Below are 17,275 nucleotides of genomic sequence, written 5' to 3' on the forward strand. Positions count from 1 at the left end.
CATCGCTTCACATCCCAGCAGTCACAGTTTTTCCGGCCACGTTTGGCGCTATTGTGAGTCTCTTGCTGTGTTTTACTCTCTCTGTGAATCGCGATTTCTGTGGGAAATGGAGCCTGAGCTGCTGAGGACTGTGCTGATGAGTGTCGCCAGCACAACACATTTGGCAGTTAAGCTCTTCCTTCAGCTCCAAAGTGACAGTGAGGAGTCTGACGATGATATCAAGTTGCCTGCTGCGTGTGACACTACATTGCTTGTGGCATGCACGGAAATGCTCAGCACCGTGGAACACCACTTTTGGGCTCGGGAAACAAGCACTGAGTGGTGGGATCACATCGTCATGGAAGTCTGGAATGACGAGCAGTGGCTGCAGAACTTTCGCATGAGAAAAGCCACTTTCATGGGACTGTGCGCTGAGCTCGCCCCCACCCTGCGGCACAAGGACACAAGCTTGAGAGCTGTCCTGACGGTGGAAAAGCGGGTGGCTATTGCAATCTGGAAGCTGGCAACTCCAGACAGCTACCGGTCGGTCGGGAACCAGTTTGGAGTGGGAAAGTCGACTGTTGGAATCATGTTGATGCAAGTTTCCAGGGCCATTAATCGCATCCTGCTAAGAAGAACCGTGACTCTGAGAAACGTGCAGGACTTTGTGGATGGCTTTGCAGAAATGGGTTTCCCTAACTGTGGAGGGGCGATAGATGGGACGCATATTCCTATTCTGGCACCCCCCCCCACCTAGCATCCGAGTATGTTAATCAGAAGGGGTATTTCTCTATGGTTCTCCAGGCGCTTGTGGATCACCGTGGGCGTTTCATTGACATTTACACAGGCTGGCCTGGAAAGGTGCATGATGCACGCATCTTTCGGAACAGTGGCCTGTTCAGGAAGATGCAGGCAGGGACTTTTTTCCCAGACAGGAAGATCACAGTAGGGGACGTTGAAATGCCCATTGTGATCCTTGGAGACCCCGCTTACCCGTTACTGCCTTGGCTCATGAAACCCTATACAGGGAAGCTTGACAGAAGCAAGGACTGGTTCAACTACAGGCTGAGCCGGTGCCGAATGACTGTGGAGTGTGCTTTTGGCCGTTTAAAAGCTCGCTGGAGATCTCTGTATGGGAAGCTAGACTTGGGGGAAAGCAGCATCCCCACGGTTATAGCTGCATGCTGTACCCTCCATAATATTTGTGAAGGGAAGGATGAAACATTCAGTCAGGCATGGACCACCGAGGTTCAAGTCCTGGAGGCTGAATTTGCACAGCCAGAGAGCAGGGCTACTAGAGAGGCCCAGCACAGGGCTACAAGGATTAGGGATGCCTTGAGGGAAGAATTTGAGGCTGAAAGCCAACAGTAATGTTTGCTGCCTTGCATGGAAGTGAAGTGTAGTGGTTACACTGTTAGGATTCTATTATCCCTAAAATGATTTGCAGTGCCTGTTTCTTTACTGGGCTAAGGTATCTTTCACTATCTGCAATAATAAAGACTGTTTTCAAAGCCAAGAATTCTTTTATTGAAAAGAAAAAAACTTCCTTGTCAGACACAGAACATTTCAGGAACCTAAAAGGGCAGGGGGGTGGTTTGGTGAACTGTACAGTCATAAGTTTGCATATGTCCTGTCTGGAGTGCTGTGCGATGACTGCTGCACTTCAGGGTGCATATACTGCATGGTGATGGGGGTTGAGTGCAGATGGTAAGGGTCGTAGTTCTCAGGGCTGGTTGGTGAACATACAGGTGTTGGAGGCAGCTGGTGGTGGTAAGAACCTGGATGCTGGGGAAGGGGGTTTTGAGCTGACATTGGGGCACAAGGGAAAAAGCTTTGGGATGGGGGGGTGAAGGAGTAGCACGGTAGTGCTCTGCCTGCATGGCTACGAGTGACTGGATAGAGTCCGCTTGGCGCACCAGGATGCTTAGCAGCTGCTTTGTGCTTTTCCTCCTGGCCACTGCATTTCTCTGGCGGATCCTGCTTTCCCTTTCTCTCCAGTCCTGCAGGTTTTTACTCTCTCTAGCAGAGTGATCAATAACTGTTTTCAGCATGTCTTCCTTGGTTTTTCATGGCTTTTTCCTCAGATTTTGTAGTCTCTGTGCAGTGGTGGAGACGGGCAGTCCAGCAATCAAGGTCGCTTTTGGAAAGGCAAAAATGGCAACAGTTAACAGGGGTAGCATTGTTCATTATCTCATCCAGACAGTAATTCCCACACACTGAAGGAGTTTACAGTCTTCACTTTAGCATACTTTTCCCATACCCAAACAGAGCACACATAACCCAATAGGAGCCACGAAATAGTGAGTAAGGGGGACTGATTGCTTCAGGGCTGTGCAGGGGTTTCTGTGCGCTGGGGACAGCAAACAGCTACAGGGGGGATCTGCACTGAACAGTCTCCCAACATTTTCCACAGGAGTTACTCCTGGAAGATATCTCGCTGCTGCGGGACACCAGGGAAGAGCGGGAAGGTCTTCTACAGCAATGCGGATTCTGCCCTGGCCCCTATGCAGCTTGCCTGTGTGCAGCAATGGTCCCCCCACCCCTCGCGGCACAGTGGCGCGGACGCGTTAGCCTGACTGGGACAAGGACCACAGGTGCATTGCCCACGCTCTGGCTGAAACTTTTGAGGAGATTACTGCAGCCGATTACCGCGACATGATAGACCACATCAATGGGCTATTCCACATCTAGGCATGCATGCAGCCCTAACCCCGCCTCCTCTCCCAAAACATTTCCACCCTGAAAATAAAAGCCGCTTACCGGTAACCCGCTCCTCTGCTTGTCCTTCACCAAGTGCTGGCTGCTGCGACTGGCTACCTTCCTCCTGGCTTGAGAAGAGCTCCTGGCTGCATGCCTCCTGGGACTCTGGGGTGTCTTCCCCCATCCCAGTAGCTTCACTCTCGGTTTCCTCCACCCCCCGCTCCTCCTCCTCCTGCTCCTGTCCTCTACCCTGCTCAGAAGTGTCCATCGTGGTCGTCGGATTGGCAGTGGGGTCACCCACAAGTATTGTGTCCATCTCCCTGTAAAAACGGCAGGTTGTGGGGGCAGCGCCGGAGCGGCGGTTTCCCTTGCGGGCTTTGTAATAGGCACTCCGCAGCTCCTTTACTTTAACCCTGCATTGCAGCGCGTCCCGGTCATGGCCCCTATCCAGCATGGACTTTGATACCTGCCCAAAGGTATCATAATTCCTACGGCTGGAGTGCAGCTGGGACTGCACAGCTTCCTCCCCCCAAACACTAATGAGGTCCAGCAACTCGCCATTGCTCCATGCTGGGGCTCGTTTGCCGCGTGGAGGCATGGTCACCTGGAAAGATTAACTGATTGCACTCCACACCTGGCTGAGCAAACAGGAAGGGGATTTTTAAAATTCCCGGGGCATTTAAAGGGTGGGTCACCTGAGGCCAGAGCAGTAGAGTGCAAACTGATGAGCAGAGTGGCTGAACAGGAATTCTGGGATATCTCCTAATACCCTGGAGGCCACTAACAGTGCTGGTGTGTGTCCACACCTGACGAGCAGCACTGGATCACCAGCACTGCACTCGCTACACCCCAAGCAGACCAGGTGTTCAGCCAGGGCTGCAGCCAGGGAGTTGCAACGCTGGATGTGCCTTGCAGGTGTGGACAGTTACTAAGTTGCAGCGCTGGAAAGCCTCCACCAGCGCCGAAACTCTCAAGTGTAGCCAAGCCCCTACACCGATAGAATTTGCTCCAATAAAAGATATTACCTCACCCACCTTGTCTCTCTCACATCTTGGGACCAACATAGATACAACAACACTGCAAACTACATGTCACCAAGTCATACCAATTTGCTGTGGGTACTGTATTTATTCTGATGCTGAATAGCAAAGATTAAATGTTGAGTTTCATCATTGTCTAGTTGCTTCTAGGACAGTGGTTCTCAACCAGAGGTCTGGGGCCTCCTGGTGGGGGCCGGGAGCAGGGTGTCTGGCAAGCATGGCCATTGTTAGACTCGCTGAGGCCTAGGGCAGAAAACTGAAGCCTCTCTGCATGGATCTTAAGCCCAGGTCCCTGAGCCCCACCACCTGGAGCTGAGGCTGAAGCCTGAGCAATGTAGCTTTGTGGGGGCCCTTGTGGCATGGGGCCCCAGGCAGTTGCCCTGCTTGCTACCCCTTAACACTGGCCCTGGCTTTTATATGCAGAAAACCAGGTATTGTGGCACAGTTTTTATAGCATGTTGGGGGTTCTCAGAAAGAAAAAGGTTGTTCTAGGACATGATATACTTTCTTCAAGTAGTGTAAAATGCTAATGTATGGGTTGTGCTATCAGAAGTTTGTATATTTCAATTTATATTGTTTCTTTTTTTTTCTTTTTCTTTTTCTTTCTTCCTCACTTCCCCCCTTTTCCCCCCATTTTATTGTTTTTGCAAAATGGCACTCCTAAAACTAAAAAGAGATAAGCGTCAATTTAATTGGAGACATGCATGTCATCAGTTAGTTCCTGCAACTGGTCACTCAACCATGCTGTCCACAGACAATATACATTTACAGAAGAATTACATATTTTTTTCTGAATTGCATGTGCCTACTGAATTAACTCCCTGCATGAGATTACATTACCACAGCAACATTATTAAACTCATTTGATTGAATGACTTGACCCTTAAACTGTTCTAGTCTTCCAAAATTACTTCTATGAGGAAAGTCCACAATAATTAGAGATTGTATTTAACATTGGTGATTTGCCTTTAAATTTAATATTTTGGATTAAAGTACATGTTATTTTAATAATAACCAGACACATCAGAAATTAGGACAGCAGAGTCTAGTCATTTAAATGTGAATCTGTTTGGTGCCTACAGAACCCTGTTGATATCAATGTGAGTTCTCTGCATATGGATTGTAGGCAGTATATGTCCTTTTGTATTATGTGAATATTGCTGAAGTTATCACCAGGGAGGGCAGAATAACTACTTTTCAGCAATTCCCATCATTTATAGTTTAAACAAAGTATTTCACTTTTTAAATCTTGTTGTCTTTTTAGTGATGAAATACGTCCTGCTGTTTTAGTAACCTGTAAATTAGGAAATACCTGAATTAACCAACAAAATTCAGATATTGGCTCAGTCAGTCTTTACATGAGATTAGAGGATGGCTGGGGGCATTGCTTGTCCTAAAATGCATTCTGATGGGAAAGTTGGCACTGTGGGTGACAATAGACCCACGAAGCAACTCACGAGGGGGTGCATAGTCAGGATCTTATCACCCAAACATGGTATCATGTAAACATATCTCTTCTCCAGTTGGTTTTGCTGGCCTTCTTGCAGCTTGTGTAGTCAGTTACACCTCTGTAAAGTGAATGTAAATTGCAAACTTTATCAATTCAGAATAGTAGAGAAACAATAGTGGTGAGATAATCTCTTTCATAGGATCAACTTCTGTTGGTGAGAGAGAAAAGCTTCCGAGTTTACACAGAGCTCTTCTTCAGCTCTGCATAAGCACAAATGCTTGTCTTTCTCACCAGTGGAAGCTGCTCCAATAAAAGATATCACCTCACGCACCCTCTCTCTCTCTAGTAGCCTGGGTCCATTGTGGCTACAACACTGCATACAACTCAGAATAGTCGTATTTTAACATGCCTATTGCCCTTGCTTTGCATGGGTGTCAATGACTGTACGGGCAGTGGAGAGTCAGAACCACTTGGCCAGACTCTCTCCACCTTGTGCAATGCAGTTGAAGGGGAGTGGGATGGGGAGCCATATTCAGCTCCCTAATTGTCAGGGCTAGCTCCAATCCTAATGCAATGAAAGTTGCTAACAGGGAGCTTGAGGTTGCACAACTGGCTTAAGTGATTGGATTGCTGCAGCAGAGTGTAATTCTACCGTGTCGGGTGTGGAAGGGCATTGCAGGCTGAGAGTTCGTTCAGAGCCAATACATTTATAAACCACGAGGGAGTTCCCTAACAGGGGAATTCTTTGCTGCCAGTTTCATTCTGCTTTGTATTTCCTGAGTGGAACCAAGGATCTGGAAACAGAGACATGACTTGTCCTGGTCTACAGGAGGTGATAAGCACTGTTTTAGCATCATGTTAGTTATAAATGGTTAATTAACACATTTTCTAACATGATACTTTTCCCCAGATACTATTATTTACAATAACAAAAACATCAGTAATAACAAAAGTTATGGAGGATACAGATTCCATTACATACATAGCTGAAGTTTGTGAAATCAATTATTTTTACCTATAAACCATTCTGTTGAGAATGAAAAAATTAACTATGAAGAGTTCCCTAACTCCTAAATGTAAAGATAAATTCTTTCCTCCTCCTGTTGGAAAACAAACAAAACAAAACAAAAACTTGGTTTTAATGACTATTTAGTTCTGAGTCCCCAAAATAATGTGCATAGCTGGCTACTGTCAGTTACACTTAGAAGTGTTTTTTATGTTTCAGTGAGCTACTGGTTAATATCAATTCCATTACACAACAAGTCTTCCACATCCATCTGCAGCAGATTCATAAAATCATAAACTTCCATAGTAGTGACATTTCATATGGCTTAAAGTCAGACCCTGTCCCCAGCCACAGAGACCCCTAAACCAATTGCCACATTTCCACTGTAAAAAATGGGGACAGGATGCATGGACTCTTTGCAGGAAACTCACATCTCCTGTATGTGCAAGAGCTCTTTTCCAAGGCAAGAGATGGTTAAATAGTGACAATGGAGCTGTGCATCTCATCTGATGTGGGGGAGCTCACTGGTGACAGGATTACTACAGACCTGGATCCACACGAGTAGCTGCAGGGTGACTTTACTGCCACCTGGAAGAGGATTCTGCCTTTCCTTTCTTCCTCCAACAGAGAATCCCAACCTGTAGCCTGGCTACTCAACCCACATGCTGCTTCCAGGATTTGGCTCTAAAGCTTAATTTCTTTTTTTATAAAATATGCAACAGAACATTGACTGCAGCAATATTCTGAGAAGAATCCCCATGAATAATTAACACTGAACTACAATTGTCAACTACATAAACAAAGTACATTTTGTGATGTATAATCTGTGCCTTTTTATTTTACTTGTTTGTTTATCCATTAATTGGTGAAATCTGGCTGTTTGCTGTGGGTTCCTGAGTCACTTCCTTTCTCTAGAAACACGAACTGGTGCAGTTTGCTCAGGACCAAATTGTCTGTCCCAAAGCAGGAGAGGTTCTGTTTAAATGGGATATGGGAGCCCATTGGATCTTAGTCCATTACTTCTGCACTCAAGGCAGATATAATACACTGCTGGAGCACAAAGGGGGACTGTTAGTGCTGTCGATAATGCTCAACACCCTGAAGGGTGACGTGGCCATGTTCCTGCACCCAAAACCATCCCCCAGCACCAGCTTGCACCTAGAAGGATGCCTTAGGGGAAGCAGAAGATCAAAGGTGCAGCAAAGACACATAGCAAGTGTGCTTCTTCCCCATATCCCCTAGAGCAGTGGGTCTCAAACTATTGTACTGGTGACCTCTTTCACATTACAAGCCTCTAAGTGTGACCCCCCCTTATAAATTAAAAACACTTGTTTATATATTTAACCAGGGCTGGCTCCAGGCACCAGCATTCCAAGCTGGTGCTTGGGGCAGCATTCTGCAAGGGGCGGCAGTCCCTGTTGTTTTGCCCCCAAGCAGCACACCGAATTGCCGCCCCGGGCGGGGTGGGAAGACCGTGCGCTGTTAAGGCGGCAGGCGCGTTTCCGCGGTGAGGGCAATTCGGCAGCAGCTTCTCTGTTTAGCTGTCCGGGGAGGCTTCAGCTAAACATAGAAGCTGCCACCGAATTGCCGCCGCCGCGGAAACGTGCTTGCCGCCCTAACAGCACACGGACTGTCCCTGCTGCCCGGGGCGGCAATTCGGTGCGTTGCTTGGGGCGGCGAAAACTGTAGAGCCGGCCCTGTATTTAACATCATTATACATTCTGGAGGCAAAGCGGGGTTTGGAGTGGAGGCTGACAGCTCTCGACCCCTGCCATGTAATACCTCGTGACCCCCTGAGGGGTCCCGACCCCCAGTTTGAGAACCCCTGCTCTAGAGTAACTGTGCCCCTTCTGCCCAGTCTAGGCCATTCACACTGTCTACTTCTTCTGCCTTCTCCATACTCATCACGCATACATGGAACTGACTTTTTGAGTCATAATTGAGCCATAAGGCTGCAATCCAAAACCCATTGGATCAGCCAGGGTAAATTGGAAATAATTTCATTGAAGTAAATTGAGATCCACTTATGTAAAAGTGGTGTGAGAGCAGAATCAAGTCCAACCTTTAACTGCTGATTTATTTCCTATGTAGAAACTCTAAGACATTATTATTTATTTATATACTCACACAAAATATCATCTCTTCATGTTTATTTTATGTGAAATCTGGATCTTCCTGTTATTTGCTTGCTCAAATATGATATGGGATTTCATTCAATAAATAACATAACAGAGATCATTTAGCATTTTTTCACTTGAAGCTTATTTAACATGGACAAGCTCATTCTTTTTGACCAGCCGTTTGCCAGCATTTTCCTTAATCTTATCTGATCTCTTTGATTTAATTGAGAAAAGTAATTCTAAATGACTGTCATTTTTCTTGCATATCTTTGTAAACAAAAATAATATAATTAAGATTATGCAAAGCAGAAACAAATCTAAAAGTGTCAGGCCAGAGGAAAGGCATGAATTTTTTCAAAACTGGGAATTGCAGTCATACATCTGTATGACCTAATTAAGAAGTATTATACCTTGCTGGGGGGAAAGAGTTCTACCAGGGAAAAGATTTTTCATGAGCAAATAATGGATAAAACATTTTAAACTGGATCAGTCTTAATATTTCTAACTGAAAATGGGTCGCAGGCTTCTTAGAAGATCACTGAAGTGAACATAAAACATCTGACAAAGTCCACAGTGATATTATCAGCACTGCAAATATAAAATCACCTTTACTTCTAAGCAATGTATAGTAAACCAGGGCTTAGGGCCTGAGCCAAAGCGCACTGAAGTCAATAAGAGTCCTTCCTTTGAATTCAGTGGGCTTTGGATCAGACCTCTAATCTTGAACCAATGGCAAATCTTCCTTTGACTTGAATGGGAGCAGGATCTAACCCCACTATTGCAAGGCACCAAAAGAAACGATAACAGAGACTGCTGCTGTGCTGTCACTGTACCAGCCAGTAGCTATTGTTGGAAGAATAGGAAGGAACTCTTGTTTAGATCAAATTAAAGGTTGAATGTACAGGGATTGATATGATCAGTTCCAAGATACACAGACCTTCCTCTGCCATTGTAAATCTACAGAATATTTGAACGGCATTCATTAGTTGAATATTGAGCCAGAATACAGGTGACCCTGACCTGCTCTATGTGTACATACCTAGGAAACACTTTTCCTGTCAAAAGGGAAACACATGAAAACATTCAGAGCGGCTTTTAAATCCTCCATACGTTTGGTCCCACATTTTGACTATGGAAGAACTGTATTAAAAGGAAATGTTGCTATTCATGGTTAATTGAAAACACATACTAAAAGAGATCAGTGTGTGTCCTGCAAGCCAGTGAATACCCATGTAGTTAAACAGTGGCTGAGGCTGGGATTTTCAAAGGAGCCTCAAAGAAGTCAAGCATCCAACCCCCAATGAAATTCAATAGGTGATAGGCACTTAAGTTCTTTATGCTCCATTGAAAATCCCAGCCTGAGTTACCAGTGAGCCAGTAACTGCATTCATTTCTAAATATATTTATTTAGCACGCACTACATGAGAGAGGGAGAGAGAGAGAAGCAGAAATCCTGATTAAAAAGTGTTATCTTCAATGGAATCGTTATAGAATGACACAGGTGTAGGCCAAATTTTGCCTCGCCCTAGCATGGGCAGAAGGAGAGGGCACAGGAAGCCTACCTGTAACCCTCTCATTATGTATGCTCTCTGTGCACGGGCAAGTCAAATCCTAGTCTTTGTCCTCAGAGGTGTTAAGGGACTGCTTTGTGACAGTGATGAAAGGGGCTCAAGCCAGCCAAAAAGGGCTCAGAGGGATGTGGTGGCGTCCAGGCTGGGCCCTCACCCATCTTGCTACCAGCCCATTGAGTTGGCTGAACAAACAGGAAGGAACAGACTCTGCTGTTTGAGCACAGCATGTACACTCATCACTGAGCATCATTATTATTTATGATAAATATGACTGTATACTATATAGTCACCATAATGTGTTATAGCTGCACAGAGTGAGTAAAAGCTAAGGGAAATGTGGTATTTACAGTGACACAGAGTGTATCTATTTTGTCCTTTAGTAGGCATGACACCCTTCTTTGCCCTTGGACATAGTGTTCTGCAGACTTTCAGCAAAAGGCCAGCCATACATCCCAGAGATGAATATACTCTTGGACATTCTGCTAAGTTGCTTGTTGACAGCAGCAAATGGAACCCAGCAGAAAATTGGTCACATCAAATGATCATTTTCAGAAACATTTCTGTGTGCAGTGATGATTGGTTCTCTGCCTAGACTCTGCCTGATTGAATGTCCAGGGTCAGCTAGTCACCATATGTTGCGCTAGCAGACACCAGGCAATCAGTCCAGCAGACTGGAAGGTGAGAGTAAAAGGAAATCTGAGGAACAAAGAATCATTAACAAATCCTTATTAGGAGGGAAAGATTTCCTCATTTATCTGTTAGCTTTTTTTTTAACTGCACCTTTGCTTTTTCCCCTATATTTCCCTTCCTTCACATATTCTTCCCAAGTGTAAAAATTTTAAAAAATTGCTGTTACCTTTTTTTTCATTTTATTCTAATAGTTTCCTACTAATAGTATCATTATATTTAGAAGGGTTAGCATTGATCCCCATTTCAGAGTCTGTGGGTTGAGGGATCTGACTGAAGGCTTCAGCTTCCCTATCTGTAAAATGGGTATAATGATTTTTTTTAACTTTCTTAATAAAGCATTGTGAGGTCAATGAATGAACTGTGCTAAATTAAGATCCAGTTGTGTCAGTGAGTAGTACCTTGCTACCTGAGTAACTCTATTGAAATCAGTGGGACTGTATGTACAGAGTGTCTATTCAATGTGAGTAAAGGTAATGCAATTGGACCTTTTGCTGTTGTTAATAAAAACAAAATGTTAGGATCCTACATCCATTTTTAGGCACTCAAGAATGCGTTTTTTAAAAAAGTGCCTGTGTGATATAGTCACATATGTTCCATTAAAGTCAAACTGCTCCTAGATCACCTTGGCACTTTTGAAATACCCGCACTTGAGTGTCTAAATATGGAAGTAGGATCCTAACATTTTATTTTTATTAACAACAGCAAAAGGCTGCTATTTTTCAAACGTCTGGCCTTAAACACTCCGCTGATTTTGGCTAGTTGTGTAAATTACACTTCCACTTTACATATAACCTCTAGATTTGGCACACACTTTTATAATCTACTTGGCTTTGTTATATGATCATACTACTAAACCAATTGAAATACTGTTTTAACTCAAAAAAGAGAGCCAACCACTGTGGTTTCCGGGCAGTTTGATCTACAATCCATGCTATATATGCTCTGTGGAATGTTATTGAAAAGTGACTAGAGCAACAAAAGGAAGTTAACATCCTGTTTATAGACTTTCCACCTGCTTTTGGTGTAGGCATCAATCAGCGCCGTGGATACTGCCATGGCAGTATGGGGTACCTGAGGACTTGTGTGTTCCTTGTGAAGGAACTGTACAAGGGTACATTTCGCTATGTGAAGGTCAACGGTTGTATTACAGACTGGTTTTCAGTCCAATCAGGAGTATGCCAGGGATGCATTTTCTCACCTACTTATTTAATGTTCTAATAGAATATCTGGCCAAAGCAGGAGGTGTGAAATTTAAAGTTTCATCTTGAGAGGATCTCAAGTATGTGGATGACATTCCCTTACTTGGAGAGACTACTGATCAATTACAGCTAAGTCTGGGAAAGCTGCAAAAAAATGCAGAATCCATGAGCCTTAAGATCAATGGTGATAAAATCAAAGCTATGTACACTTCCTAAAAAACAGAAATGAATGACCTGCCGATGCCGCATCAATGACACTGATTGAGTGGATAGTTTTATCTATCTAGGTGTCAGTTGACATCAGGAGGGTCTAGAACCGAAGAAGTCACATTTTGGATTGGTCTTGCATAAGTGCCATTTCAGCATCTTCATGGGCCATTAAAAACAGCTGTGTAGAGTACACTAAATAGTTTTGAGTGTCAAAAGTTATGGCATATTCTTAACATTCGTTGCTTTGATTTTGTCACAAATTAGGAGACACTTAGATGATGCCAGCAAGTTGCAGTCTTGCACCAGCTGAGAAAAGACAACTGCAATGATGGGGTTATGTCCAATGTGCAAAAGAAGGTGCACCCTTAAAGAAGGTTTATAGAACTGTGGTTGAGGGAAATAGAGCACAAGGATGACCACAAATAAGGTTGGAAAATGTAATTTCGGGGGATATAAGAAGCCTAAATTCTCCCAACTGACGCTTGCTGAATGAAGAACAAGAATCAGGATAGAAGTCCATTCTGCACAACTACATTACAGCCATAAGAACTTGCTGTCGCTGCCATTGCTGCTACTGCTGGCTTTGTTATCAATTTGTAATCTCCAAGTCAAACATTCGAGGGAAATCAGAAGTATGTGTTTCTCTTAGATTGTAAGCTCTTTAGGTCAGTGCTATAATGGGGTATACAAACCCTACACTGGACAAGGGATTAAGGAGCTGCTCTGACTTCAGGTGGCTCTGCCCTGCCACTCCTGCAAGGCATGCACAGGTTGGAGGAGGAGCTTAAAAAGGGAGCAGGGCAACTTGCTTATTGGCAGACCAAGGAGGATAACTGACTTTCAGCCTTAGCTCCTGAGGAAAGGGCTAACTGAAGGTATGACTTTCCCAGAAGATTGCTGCCTGTTGGCCCCTTCCTCTGGGAAGGGAGGACCAGATTCTGATGCAGTTTGAGAGAGACTCATTCCCCTCTGTTTCCTATTAACTCAGGGTTTTTTTGGCATTAATTTCCCTTGCTTTTTATTCATGGACTACACTGGAAGGGTAGAGTTTAAAGCAACTGGCTAGAGGGCCAAGTCTTAGGAAGAGAAAGATCACTGCAAAGGAAAAGCAGCTGTTGTCAGGAAGTACGTAATGGCAAGAAAGCTGCTATGCCAGCCCATCCACAAGGCGGTGCTAGTGGTGAGTCACCCTTTTCACAAGTGCCTAGCACGATAATAATAAATACCTAGCTCTTGTATAGCCCTTTTCATTCATAGATCTCAAAGCACTTTACAAAGGAAGTCATTATTATTAACCCCATTGTACAGATGAGGAAATTGAGGTGGACAAGTAAGTGACTTGCCCAAAGTCACCCAGCAGATCAGTAGCAGACCTAGGAATAGAACACAGCACTCCTAAGTCCCTGGCAGGATCTCCATCCACGAGGGTCCTGATTAGGAGCTATGGCAATACAACAACAATCATAATAATTAATATGCATTTATCACCCTGTCCCCATCAATAGGTGGTCGTGTGGTATTAAACCATATTTTAAAGCAATAATAAGACAATTCAAGAATATCAGCAGGAATGTGAACACACAAAGTGGCATTGCAAGTAGCATGTATTTACCATTCATTCCAAACACATATCTGTGCCTCAGAGTGGAGGCTAGACAGTTTCCCTTTTTGATTTCTGTTATCATCTTCCCATGCTGCTCCTTCTGATCACAGTCCATAGCAAATTTCTGTTGTCAGTTTACTCCCTTTTAATTTCAAGCTTTAATTTTCTATCCTATCCATATTTTTTTTCAAATATCTATCAACTGCTTTGAAAACTTCCCTTCACATAAAGGCAGCTACCTTCTATTACTTCTGAACTCTTATGATGTATCTGCATTCCAAAATATTTAGCATCTCCTTGATTTTTCTCATTCTCACACTCTTTTGGTTAAGCATGAGCTATTAAAATTGCCTCTGCATCTGCAAAATCTTTTAGCTTCCCTTTTAACTTGCCATGATTAAAAAAAAAACATTGTGAAGTTATCAAAATGAAATATTTTGACTGATATGAACTATTTTTTTTCAGGTTGTCAGTTTATGAAAATACTCAAGATTTTGACTTTTTGTCATAATTAGGGACAGGTAAAATTTTTGAATTCTCAAACTGGACTATTTCCCATCCAGCTCAAGTCCTAGGTATATTTTGTATCCTTTTGGGTCCTGATCCTTCAAACACTTATGCACGTTTCAGTTTACGCTTGCTAATGGTCCCATTGAACTCACTTGGATTATTAATGTTCATAAATGTTTGCAGTATCAGGACCATAGTTTGATTTTTTTTCTCTTAATTTTCTAATATGCATTGTTAAGATGACCACAGGCAATTGTTTCTGGAGGATATACTATGATCAAAGTAAAGGAAAACAAACTTCTGACCCTGGTCGGAGACCAGAACAGGGATTCAAACATATCTAAACATCACCCAGTTCTGGGTGATAACTCACAAATGTTACCAAAAGGCTGATTGTAATTGATGGCTTGTATCTAGAAAGCCTGGGGACATCAAGGAGTGTGAAGAAATAGGAGAGTGGAAGAACAGTCCTCTTCCATCTACATAACCAGTTGAAAGTGAACTGGATTTTCATTGGATTATGTCTGAAGAAAGTTCAACGTAAAGTATGAAATAAGGCCCAGCTAAGCATTTATATTATAAACACAAGAAAATAAGCAAAACTAATGAAATGGGCATAATTTCCAAGTAGCATTGACGAGATTTTCAATTTGAGTTCCATATACTCTAACATCAACATGAATAAGAGGAGGATGCCGAAGACAAAGGCCAAATATCAACTCTTAAGCTACTTCCTTCTATTGTCTTTCTATTGCAGAGGACTTACAAACGGTTTTGCTATAAAACTAGATGATTTGCAGTAATCTTGTGACAACATTCATCAGAGCAATCATCAGTAATGATGTGTTGTGAATAATACAGCCACAAATTGATATGATGCAAATCCCCGCATACATTTCTGTATGCTTTACTGCAAAGAGCCAATGTTTTGTTATGCAGATTGCCTTGATTTTCTACAAAATACCTCCATGCAGGACAATGCTTTTCAATGTTCTCAACCATCAATGGACTTTTTAAATGAGCATAAGACTCAGTCCTTTCACTCCATGTAACAACAATGCTGTTTCCATTTATTACAGCTATTGAGAATGAGTTTGCCACTAATTAGCTATTTTTATCATGACAGCACATGGAATTTAATGCGAAAAAAACCCAACTTTGTTATATATATATCAGAATTTCAGTTTGAGTGAAAACTTCCCCATACAATGTATTCACTGAAAGGAGGGCACACGCTACCTGTGTGAGAATTGGGAAACAGAGGTCATCTGACAGGTTCTTAGGGAGAGAATTTCAAACGTGATGTGTTGCCAGAGAATTTCAGATATGCAGTGCAGCTGTTGTCTCTTCTCCCTGCCGCATTTGTGATGTACACTGACAAGAGAAAATCCATGAAAGAAAAAAATATATTTACCAGGGAAGGTAGGCAAACCATGCAAACTAGAGTTCAATTACAGAAAAGCTGTCTCCAGGAGAGGATGAGTCATGCTCCTTAGCAGTCCAAGTGATTGGTTTGTGCAGTCAACTAATTCTGAGCTGTTTGAATGTTTGAAAGTGTAATGACTTAAACAAAAATAGTAATGGCTCCTTCAAGGTCATGAAGCAGCTCCTCTACCTTGGAAACCCAGCACCACAGTGAGTTTCTGATCTAGAGCGCATTCTTAGAGCTATGAAGTTGGCATTACACTCTCTAATGTCTATATCATGTTTACAAAAACTAAACAAGCCATTTACAACACAAACTTTGCTTCTCTACAAAAGAAAAAGGACACTAAACTGTCCAAACTGCTACATGCCACAAGGAGCCACAACAGTAGCTCCCTTAACCCACCCAACAATATTGTTAATCTTTCCAGCTATTCTCTTAGCCCAGCAGAAGAATCTTTCCTATCTTGGGGCCTCTCCTTTTGTCCTTCCAGACCCACGAACATGATACAGTTCTGCGGTGACCTAGAATCCTACTTTCGCCGTCTCTGACTCAAAGAATACTTCCAACACACTTCTGAACTACATACTAACCCACAGATTCCTCCCTACCAACGCTACAATAAAAAGGATTCTGCATGGATTCCTCCTGAGGGTCGAAACAACAGACTGGACTTCTACATAGATTGCTTCGGGCTGAAATTGTGGAAAAGCAGCATCACTTGCCCCATAACCTAAGCCATACTGAACACAATGCCATCAACAGCCTCAAGAACAACTCTGACATCATAATCAAAAAGACTGACAAAGGAGGTGCTGTCGTCATCATGAATAAGTTGGAATATGAAAAAGAGGCTGCTAGGCAGCTCTCTAACTTCACATTCTACAAGCCATTACCCTCTGACCCCATTGAGGGTTACCAAAAGAAACTACACCATCTGCTTAAGAAACTCCCTGAGAAAGCCCAGGGACAGATCTGTACAGACACATGCCTAGAACCCCGACTAGGTGTATTCTATTTGCTACCCAAGATCCATAAACCTGGAAATCCTGGACGCCCCATCATCTCAAGCATTGGCACCTTAACAGCAGGATTATCTGGCTATGTGGACTTTCTCCTCAGGCCCTATGCTACCAGCACTCACAGCTATCTTCGAGACACCACTGACTTCTTGAGGAAACTAAAATCCATCGGTGATCTTCCAGAAAACACCATCCTGGCCACTATGGATGTGGAAGCCCTCTACACCAACATTCCACACAAAGATGGACTACAAGCCATCAGGCATAGTATCCCTGATAATATCATGGCTAACCTGGTGGCTGAACTTTGTGACTTTGTCCTCACCCACAACTATTACATTTAGGGACAATATATACCTTGAAGTCAGCAGCACTGCTATGGGTACCCGCATGGCCCCACAGTATGCCAACATTTTCATGGCTGACTTAGAACAATGCTTCCTTAGCTCTTGTTCCCTAACACCCCTAATCTACTTGTGCTACACTGATGACATCTTCATCATCTGGACCCATCATCTGGAAAAGAAGCCCTCTAGGATTTCCACTGTGATTTTAACAATTTCCATCCCACCATCAACCTCAGCCTAGACCAATCCACACAAGCAGTCCATTTCCTAGACACTACTGTGCTAATAAGCGATGGTCACATAAACACCACCCTATACCGGAAACCCACTGGCCACTATACTTACCTACATGCTTCCAGCTTCCATCCAGGACACACCACACGATCCATTGTCTACAGCCAA

General features: G+C 43.4%; 1 long non-coding RNA gene across 1 annotated transcript in view; it reads right to left on the bottom strand.

Annotated features, from left to right (window-relative positions):
- Nucleotides 1–16,231, bottom strand: part of LOC120402292 — a 77,508-nt gene extending 61,277 nt beyond the window's left edge. Inside the window, exons 1-2 of the long non-coding RNA XR_005597114.1 lie at nucleotides 16,098–16,231; nucleotides 15,318–15,452 (exon numbers count right to left, since the gene is read on the bottom strand). This is a non-coding gene — a long non-coding RNA (uncharacterized LOC120402292). The remainder of the gene's footprint in view (nucleotides 1–15,317; nucleotides 15,453–16,097) is intronic.
- Between the last annotated feature and the right edge of the window lie 1,044 nt (nucleotides 16,232–17,275).

The sequence above is a fragment of the Mauremys reevesii genome, linkage group 3 (genome assembly GCF_016161935.1).
Source record: "Mauremys reevesii isolate NIE-2019 linkage group 3, ASM1616193v1, whole genome shotgun sequence".
Lineage (NCBI taxonomy): Eukaryota > Metazoa > Chordata > Testudines > Geoemydidae > Mauremys > Mauremys reevesii.